At 43.9% G+C, this 10,526-nt stretch overlaps 1 non-coding gene across 1 annotated transcript; it reads left to right on the top strand.

Annotated features, from left to right (window-relative positions):
* The first annotated feature begins 247 nt into the window (after window positions 1-247).
* LOC121821482 (U6 spliceosomal RNA) lies at window positions 248-354 on the top strand. The gene has a single exon (XR_006062302.1). It is a non-coding gene; the product is annotated as a U6 spliceosomal RNA (small nuclear RNA).
* Window positions 355-10,526: the final 10,172 nt, after the last annotated feature.

Genomic DNA, 10,526 nt, shown 5'->3' with positions numbered 1-10,526 from the left:
AGGATAGAACTAGGCAGGAAATCCAAGCAGAGATACAGGAGAAGAAGGGTGGAGTCTGGCAGACACCATTCAGCCTCCCAAGGAGCAACATGGCAACAGACCGGTAATGCCACAGCCACGTGGCAATATATAGATCAATAAAAATGGGTTGATTCAAGCTGTAAGAGCTAGCTAGTAATAAGCCTAAGCCATTGGCCAAACAATTATAATTAATATTAAGTCTCAGAGTGATTATTTTATAAATGACATGCTTGCTTAAGCAGCATATATACTAAAATTGGAACAATACAGAGAAAATTAGCATGTCCCCTGAGCAAGGATGACAAGCAAATTCGTGAATGAACAAGACAGAATGAATAAATTCATAGAACAAGACAGAAAGGGGGAAATGATAAGAGATGTCTTTCTGTATGCTGTGAATATGTGTTGCTCCCATTGGTTAATAAATAAAGCTGCTTTGGCCTATGGCAAGGCAGGATAGAGCCAGGTGGGAAATCCAAGCAGAGATACGGGAGAAGAGGGGTGGAATCATGGCAGACTCCCTCCAGCTGCACAAAGAGCAACATGCCAGCAGACTGATAATGCCACAACCACGTGGCAATACACAGATTAATAAGGATGGGTTAATTTAAGATGTAAGAGCTAGCTAGTAATAAGCCTGATTCATTGGCCTAACAATTATGCTTAATATTAAGCCTCAGAGTGATTATTTTATAAAAGGCTGCAGGTCTGGGCAGGACACAGAAAAGCCTCCAGCTACAATCAGATCTACCTGCCTCTGTCTCCTGAGTGTGGAGATTAAAGCCTTGCACCAACCACCCCTGGCCAGACCTCTGTCTCCTACACCCATTTTCTGAAGGGTACATTTCCTGTCAGCTCCATTCCCAGTGTGCCACTTTGTCTCTCCTTACCACAAGGCTCTGGGTACCAATGGTTCTGTGGCCCATCCACTGGGGCCAGGTATTCTGCCATCATCACTGAGCAAGGCTGGGTGAGGTGCTTACAAGGGGAAATGGGCCCTGAGAGAGGAACAAGATGTTTTTTTGTTATATATTTTATTTTTGTTTTTGTTTTGAGTAAAACCAAAACTTATTCTAAGCCACAGTCATCCTAGGGTCCCCCCTGCTATATAGCCTCCCTGGTTCTGTGGGTTGCAGTCTGATTGTTCTTTGCTCTATATCTAGAATCCACTTATGGGTGAGTACATACCATGTTTGTCCTTCTGGGTTTGGGTTACCTCACTCAGGATGATATTTTCTAGTTCCATCCATTTGCCTGCACATTTCATGCTGTCATTGTTTTTCTCTGCTGAGTAGTACTCCATTGTGTATATGTACCACATTTTCTTAATCCATTCTTCAGTTGATGGGCATCTAGGTTGTTTCCAGGTTCTGGCTATTACAAATAGTGCTGCTATGAACATAGTTAAGCATGTTTCTTTGTGGTATGGTTGAGCATTCTTTGGGTATATGCCCAAGAGTAGTATAGCTGGGTCTTGAGGTAGATCGATTCCCAATTTTCTGAGAAACTGCCATACTGATTTCCACAGTGGTTGTACAAGTTTGCAGTCCCACCAACAGTGGAAGAGTGAGGAACGAGATATTTACCCAAGTTAATGATATAGAACTGGAGCTGGGCATTGAAAGGAACCTCGAAGTCAGCTAAGTTAACCTAACTTGGTCCTAACCCCAGGACCAAGTTTTCAGCACAAAGGAGATTTATTTGCCCCAGAGGATCAGAAGGCAGGGAATGAGAGACAAAGACAGGAGACAGAGGATGAGGGAGAAGGAGGAGGGAACAAGGGAGAGGGGGCAGGGGTATTTGTCTCGGGGGACAAAGGGCTGCATTTGGATAGAGAGGAGACAGACTTGGTCCATAGGCAAATGGCAGCTTATAATGGTAAGAGAAGAAACCTCTTGTTAGGATGAGGTGTTTAATTTTAGGTGGACATGTTAATAAGGGGAACCAAAGGGAGCTTCTGATTGCTGGACTTCAATACTTTGATAGCTGGACCTTGGCAGTCATCCTTAGAAGGAAGAAATGTCCAAATAAGGGAACAGACCTTGGGGACTAGCAAGACAGAGGGAATAGGGGAGAAGGGCAAGGCCTGCCAGAGCCATATTTGCCATGCTCAGGCTGTTTAGAGTCCCTTCAGGCATAGTGGTGCATGCTGGTAATTAATACAGCAGCACATGGGAGAATGAGGCAGGGGGATTGCTGAAATCAATGCCAACATGGGTTATAGAGTGAGATTGAGGCAAACCTGGATTACATAGCAAGACCCCATTCAAAGAAAGAAAAAAGAAAGAAAGGAAGGAAGGAAGGAAGAAAAGAGAAAGAAAGAAAGAAAGAAAGAAAGAAAGAAAGAAAGAAAGAAAGAAAGAAAGAAAGAAAGAAAGAAAGAAAGAAAGAGAGAAAGGAAAAATTACATTAAAAAGGAAAAGAAAGGGAGGAAAAAAAACAATTTAAAAAGAGAACGGGAAGTACATGTAAGGACAGGGAGGGAACATATCCTGTTGGGAGACTCCTATAGAGCTCAACACCTTCTGCATTTCAGCATTTTTTTGCAGATACATGCCTAATAATAATAATAATAAGGGTGGGTTTGTCGCTCAATTGGCAGAGTGCATGCAAGAAGTCCTGGGTTCCATCACCAGCACCACATAAAACTGAGTATGAAGTACACACCCATAATCCCAGAACCTAGGATGTTGAGGCAAGAGGATCAGAAGTTCAAGTTTACTTAACAAATTCAAAGGCAGACTGGGCTAAATGAGATATTATCTCAAAACACCACTGATGACGATGATGGTGATGATGATGATGGTAATGATGATAGTGATGATGATGATGATGATGTTGATAATGGTGATGATGGTGATGGTGATGATGATGATGTTGATAATAATGGTGGTGATGGTGATGATGATAACAATGACCAGAGGCTAAGAAAGGCCCTAGATCTTCCCAGATTCATTAACAATGATGAGGGCTCACGACTGTGATTCTCAAGGTCCACCAAGGTGCTTTGTTGGAATCCTGTCTTGCCCACTCTCACCCCTCCCTCATCCAACACACACTCATCTTCTAGGACCTAGTGGTGCCTCACCACCTGGGCCACCTTCCCAATTTACTTAGCCTCTCTCACTTTCCAATAGCATAAAATGGATGTGTTTATTGAGCCAATGAATAAACAAACCTCAATTCTTTCATTTCAGAGGGGAAAGGCTGGGCTAGAATTAACAAACAGATTGTAGCCAAATTCTAAAGAGACCTTTGTGACCTGCCCTTTGGCTATCAGACTATTGAGACAATGGACCCCAAGAAACTGAAATTTCCCCCAAGAGTCTCATGCTCAGAAGGGGGGAAAATGGTGAAGCCTGGCACCAGTCATGGGGAGAGCATGTCTCCCGGGAAGAGACTTCACACAGTGCTGACAACCTGTCAGACCCCCTTGCCAAAGAGACTGGAGCCCACACTCATGGATCAGTGACAGGCAGGACCACACCATGACCAGGACTGCTTACGTCACTGTATGTATAACTCTCGCTTTCTGTCTAAGTCTGAACACTATGGCAGCACTCTGAAGACAGAGTTGGGGCAGGGCTCATCAGACTCTCTATTTGTTGTTCTTCCCTGTGTGGCCACAGGGAGAAAATTGCTTTTCTTTGCTTTTAACTATTAGTTTTCTGTTTAATTGGCCTCTTGAGGACTGGTAGCCAAGTGTGAGTTGCTAGGGCTCTGACCCTAATACATCCAGTAACAGGATTCTTGAAATTCCTTCCAAACTAGATGTGATGGTACATGTGTGTATTAGAAATAAGTCTGGGGTAACAAAGAAAGAGACCATTGCTCCTATCAAAGGGTCTCAACAAGCCAAAACTTCACTCTTGATCAAGAAGTATGCTCAAGCTGGGTGGTGGTGGTGCATACCTTTAATCCCAGCACTCGGGAGGCAGAGCCAGGTGGATTCTCTGTGAGTTCGAGCCAGCCTGGTCTACAGAGCGAGATCCAGGACAGGCACCAAAACTATGCAGAGAAACCCTGCCTCAGGAAGGAGGAGGAGGAGGAGGAGGAGGAGGAGGAGGAGGAGGAGGAGGAGGAGGAGGAGGAGGAGGAGGAGGAGGAGGAGAAGAAGAAGAAGAAGAAGAAGAAGAAGAAGAAGAAGAAGAAGAAGAAGAAGAAGAAGAAGAAGAAGAAGAAGAAGAAGAAAAGAAGAAGCACATGGGGACAGGAAAATGCACTTTGCTTTTGTTCTAACACAGGTGGTGACTGTCTTTTTCCCATTGGCTGAGGTCCGACCTCACAGTCTTTCAGGGTGACTAGTTTTAAAAGACTTGGCACAAAGGAAATGAAGGAGAAGAGAAAGGGGTCACTGATTAATTCAGTTAAATTCTGAGAATGCAGCAGGGCCTTTGGGAAAACTAAGGTTTTATTGGTGGTGAGGGCGGGGGATTAAAACACTAGCATAAAAGTCCTACAGAGGGGAGATAAAAAGACGTGAATTCCTTGTCACAAACACAAGTTTTATCGTGTTTGCTAGAAAAGACGCATACTCAATATTTCTTACACCTGGAGTCCCAGCTGCTCTCCAGGCTGAGGCAGGAGGATCTCTTAGAGTTGGTAGGTCAAGGCCAATCAGGCAACAAAGCAAGACACCATCTCAAACCAATAGAAAGAAATCCCCTCTGTTCTTCAGTCCTCCTCCATCACTCTGCTTGTGAGACTGGATTACCTAAGGTCCTTCCACCTCTCCAGCAGGGACCTCTAGTCTCTTCCTCAGCAGCGTAATGTGGAAAGTTTATTTGGCTTACACTTCAGCATTGTTGTTCATCACTGATGGAAGTCAGGATAGGAACTGAAACAGGGCAGGATCCTGGAGGCAGCAGCTGATGCAGAGGCCAATGGGGTGGTGCGGGGGGGGGGTGCTTACTGGCTTGCTCAGCCTGCTTTCTTATAGAACCCAAGACCACCAGCCCAGGGATGGCACCACCTACCATGGGCCGGGCCCTCCCCCATTGATCACTAATTGAGAAAATGCCTTACAGCTGGATCTCATGGAGGCATTTCCTCAGCTGAGGCTCCTTCCTCTCTGGTGACTCTAGCTTGGCAGTAAGGAGAGGTGGGCCCAGGGCCAGGATTGTGCTACCTCTAATGGCCATCTGTGTGTTCTTGGCTAATCGCTTGCCCTGTCCATCTCATACCCCTTGCTCATGCTCTGACCATAACTGTCTTCTGACCGCAGTCTTCTTTCTCCCTTCAGGCATTCCCTTGGCCTATGGCTTGTCTGACACTGTGGTGAACAGCAGGCAAGCGTGCAGGACAGTCAAGGGCCCTAGGAGTGGCTGTCAACTCAAAAGCAGGAGCTGTGAGGCACTTGATGACACCACATCTAGATTGGCCGCTTCCAGCTGTGTATAGAAACTTTGCCTTACTACTTAATTACGGGGCAAGATCGCTTACCTTTTCTTTAGTGAAAAGTAATGAAATGAAATAGAATAAAAACTTCCAAAAGTCACATCATAGCACACACCACAAAGGGAGGTTGTATCTGCTAACACCTTGGTTTTAATAGGTCAGAGCCTGCAATCACGTGACCAAAGCTTGAATGCCATTACCATACATCCGTGAGACAAACAACCCAACAGACATTTTCCCAGCATGCACATTTGCAACAATGAGGAGGGACCGGCATTAGCTGAATTAGCTCCACAGCTCAGGCGATGAGGGCGCCCACCGCAGGAAAGGAACGAGGCCACTTGTCATGTCCAGTCTCGTTTCGGAACAAAAGTCTGGGGTCTTTGACAGTCTTAGGTTGTTTGCTGGTAGATATAAGTAAGAAATACTGTGGGGAATGATCTTTCCCAAAGAAGAAGTGCTTAATTTATTTATTTTATATGTGAGAATGTTTTACCTGCATGTAAAGGCACCAAATGTTTGCAGTGCCTGCAGAGGCCAGAAGAGGGCATTAGATCCCCCGAAACTTGAGTTTCAGATGGTTGTGAGCTAGCTTGTGGGTGCTGAAAACCAGACACAGGCCTTCTGTAAGAGCAAAGGTGCACTTAACTGTCAATCTGTCTCTCCAGACCCAGGATTAGGTTTTTGTTTTTTTTTTCGACTCAAGAACTTTGGGCCTTACCTATAAGGAAGAGAGTGATGGGGTTTTAGTTTGGTTTTTGTCTTGTTTAACCTGTTGTACAAGTTACATAGAATTATTACTGTGGGTGTACAATACACTTTGAGCATACTCACTCACGGTCCACAGTCCTCACATTTCTCCCTGTCCGTTAGCCCCCTTTGTTGCCCAATCACCATTGCTTCTGCTTTCTGGCCATGGGCTCATACATGGTTCTATAAAGTCTAGGACGGACACGTGGAGAAAACGTGCTCTCTTAGTCTGCCTTCTACCGCTGTAATGAAGACCACGACAAAAAAGCAACATGGGGATACAAAACGGTTTATCGTGATTTCCAGCTTATAGGCCTCTGCGGAAGGCAGTCAGAGCAGGAACTCAAGACAGGAACCAGGGGCAGGAACTGAAGCAGAAACGTAGAACACCGCTTGCTGGCTTGCTCCCGTGGCTCGCTCCCCACAGACTTACCTACGGCAACTGATGGAGACAATCCCTCAATCGAGGTTCCCTCTTCCCAAATAACTCTCGCTTGGGCCAAGCTGATGAAACCTAACCAGGACACGTGCCACATTTGTCTTTTTGAGACTTGCTTAATCCCCTTAATATGATTAGCTCCAGTTCATCCATGTTACTACAAACCACTGTGATGCCCATTAATGTCAATTTCAGAATCTAGAACCACCCCAGAGACCAGCACTCAGCATGCCTCTAGGGGAGCATCTGGTCTGCATTAACTGAGGTGGGAAGACCCATTGTAATTGTGGGTGGGACCATTACCTGCAGCAGGGGTCCAGGAGTGTGGACTTATGTGAAGAGGGGAAGCTGAGCACTAGCATGCATGTATTCCTTGCTTCCTTCTTCCGGTGAAGATGCAATGTGAGCAGCTGCTTCCAGCTTCTGCTGCTTTGACTTCCCCACCATGATGGACTGCACCTTGAAAAGTGAGCTAACATCAACGCTTTCTCCCTTATGATGCTTTTGTCAGAGTATTTTATCACAGCATCAGGAAAAGAAACTAAGACAACCACAGAACTTCATTCCCCTTGGTAGCTGAAAAAAATTCCTTTATGTATGTGTCTCACATTTTCTTATATGTAATCCTCTGTTGATGAACACCTCTGATTGGTTCTATAACTTAGCTATTGTCCATAGGACTGCAGTAAATATGGGTATGCAAGCATCTGTGATATGCTGACTTAGAGTCTCTTGAGTATGTACCCAGGAAAGGTACATGATGAACAATCCTAATGAGTCTTAACAATAAAATCCCAGAGTCAGATATCAGGGTGAAAGCTGGAAGATCAGAGAAGCAGAGCAGCAGCAACAGAAACTTCTTACCTCTCTGGATGTTCAGACCAAACGGGAATCCTGTCTCTGAATCCTCAGACTGAATGGGCTTGAGATCCTGTCTCCACTCACCTTATGCTCCTGTCTCCACCTCCCTCTTGCTGGGATTAAAGGCATGCACCACCACTGCCTGGCTCTGTTTCTCTTTTAGACTGGTTCAATCTCCTGTAGCCCAGGGTGGCCTTGAACTCCTGATCTTCCTGCTTCCTCCTCCCAAGTGCTGGGATTAAAGGTGTGTGACACCACGGCCTGGCCTCTATGATTAACTAGTGGCTAGCTCTGCCCTCTGATCTCCAGGCAAGCTTTATTTATCAGAACACAAACAAAATATCATACAACAGGTACATATGGACCATAAGGCATATTTATTTTTAGGTTGTTTTTAGGAACCTTCATACTGATGTCCATAGTGACTGGCCTCGCTTGCTTTCCCAACATCCGTGTATAAGAGCTCCCTTCTGTCCACATCCTGGTCACTGTTTGTTTTATTTTTTTAATGACTGCCATTCTAACTAGTGTGAAATGGACTCTTATTGTTTTTATTTCCATTTCTTTGATGGCAGGTGACATTGAACATCTTTTCTTGAATTTATTGGTTATTTGTACTTCATTTTCTTGAATTTTTTTTTTGAGATTTTGTTTATTTTTACTTTACATATGTGAGTGTTTGGCTGAATTATGTCTGTGTACCACCTGTGTGCAATGCCTGCGGCGGCCAGAAGAGGGCACTGGATCCTCGGGGACTGGAGTCACAGGTTATTGAGAGTCACGATGTGGTTTCCAAGAACCGGACCAATGTCCTCTGGAAATGCAGCCAGAGCTCTTAACTTCTGAGCCACCTCTCCAGCCGCCTGCACCCCATCTTCTGAGAATTTCCTGATCATCCATTTCTTTAGCCAATTATTGACTGAGTTGTTTGGTGTGTGTGTGTGTGTGTGTGTGTGTGTGTGTGTGTGTGTGTGTGTATGTGTGGTTTATTTTTATATTGTAGATATTAATTCTCTGTCAGATGATATCAAGCTAGCAAAGCTTTTCTCCAATTCTTTAAGCCGTGTTTTCACTTGATTATTTTCTCTGCTTGTTTTAACTTTAAAACACTGAAGAAATGGAAGAATCTATTAAAAGATGGAAAGACCTCACATGCTGCTAGATTAGAAATTTTTGTTTATAATGATGTTTTTATTAATCCTTGAGAATTTCAAGCAATGCATTTTCTTTATTTTTGAGACTGTAGTTTAATTACAGTGTTTGTCCCTTTCCCCCCCCCCAAACTTCCCCATCTACCCCTTTGAATTCATTAATTGTTATTGCATGCATATATGTATTTGTGCATACATTTATATCTCTAAATATAACCTGTTGAGTTCATATAATGTTACTTGTATGTATGTTCTCCGGACTGAGGTTTTAGGTTAGAAATTTTAATATCATGAACTGGGTGTACTACCAAGACCAATCTACAGATTCAATATGATATTCCTCAAAACCCCAATGTCATTCTTCACAGAACTAGAAAAACAGTCTAAAATGCACAAGGGAACACAAAAGGCTCCAGCTAGCCGAAGCAATCCCGAACAACAAGAAAAAATACACACAGTGCTGGAGGTATCACACACCTGATTTTGAAGGTGTACTTCAGATCTACAGTAACAAAAATAGCACGGTTCTGTCATCAAAACAGACATGTAGCTCAATGGACTGGAACAGGAAAACAACAGATGCAAAGTCACAAAGCTACAATACATGTTGAAATAAACACCGTCTCTGTAACAAATGATGCTGGGAAAGTGGATATCCACATGCAAACACATGAAACTGGATCCCTATCTCTCACCCTGTAAAAAATCAAGTCCAACTGGATCAAACACATAATGTAAGATATAGTGTGTGTGGAGTAGGGGAAGAGCAGAGGAAATTCTTCAAGATGCTGGTGTGATGGTTAATCTTGTTTGTCAATTGGTTCTAGATGACTAGAATCAACCAAAAACACAGCAGCTGGGCACACATGTGGGGGATTTTCTTGACTGGATTATTTGAGGTTGGAAGGCCTACCCTAAATCTGGACCACATCTTCTTGTGGCAGCCCACATAAGGACATGCCTGCTTGCCTTCACTCCTGCTTGCCCTCACTGCCACTGGTAAGTTTATTTGTCCTGTTGCTGAGGCATCCTCCACTGATACTACTTATAGGGATTCCAACACAGACTGAAGACCAGCTAAGACATCCAGCTTCATGGACTGAACAACTACTGTATTCTCGGCCTTTCTATTGGGAGACAACCATTGTTGGATGAGCTGGACCACAGCCTGTAAGCCATTCTAATAAATCTTTTCAAGTGTGTGTGTGTGTGTGTGTGTGTGTGTGTGTGTGTGTGTGTGTGTCTGTGTGTGTATCTGTGTGTGTGTCTGTGTGTCTCTGTGTGTGTGTCTGTGTGTCTGTGTGTGTGTGTCTGTGTATCTGTGTGTGTGTGTGTGTGTGTCTGTGTGTCTCTGTGTGTGTGTGTCTGTGTGTGTGTGCTCCTCTAGAGAACTCTGACACAGTTGGCATGAGCAAATACTTTCCCAGCAGGACTCCGGCTGCTCAGGAAATAGCCCTCACAATTAACAACTGAGATTCCATGAAAAGGATGGTTTTAAAATACCATTTACAGGATTAATTTTTTGTAGATTTCTATATTTCATTTTGAACCATTGTATATTGCATAGTATTTCTGGCTTTCATTTCTTTACTGTTTTCAGTTAATGTGTCCAGCTATGCAATAGTTTGGGTTGTTGTTTTTTGTTTGTTTGTTTGTTTTTGGCTTGTTTTTTTTTTTTGAGACAGGGTTTCTCTGTGTAGCTTTGCACCTTTCCTGGATCTCGCTCTGTAGACCAGGCTGGCCTTGAACTCACAAAGATCCGCCTGGCTCTGCCTCCCAAGTGCTGGGATTAAAGGTGTGCACCACCACTACCCGGCTGCAATAGTTTGTATGCATGTTTCTTTCTTTTTTTCAGATTTTCTTAGATGTACTGCTTAAACAATGAAAAATCTATTTAAAACTGTAGC

The sequence above is a fragment of the Peromyscus maniculatus genome, chromosome 11 (assembly GCF_049852395.1).
Source record: "Peromyscus maniculatus bairdii isolate BWxNUB_F1_BW_parent chromosome 11, HU_Pman_BW_mat_3.1, whole genome shotgun sequence".
Classification (NCBI taxonomy): Eukaryota; Metazoa; Chordata; class Mammalia; order Rodentia; family Cricetidae; genus Peromyscus; species Peromyscus maniculatus.
Note: the sequence above shows the minus strand (reverse complement) of the source record. Positions and strands in the feature narration are given on the sequence as shown.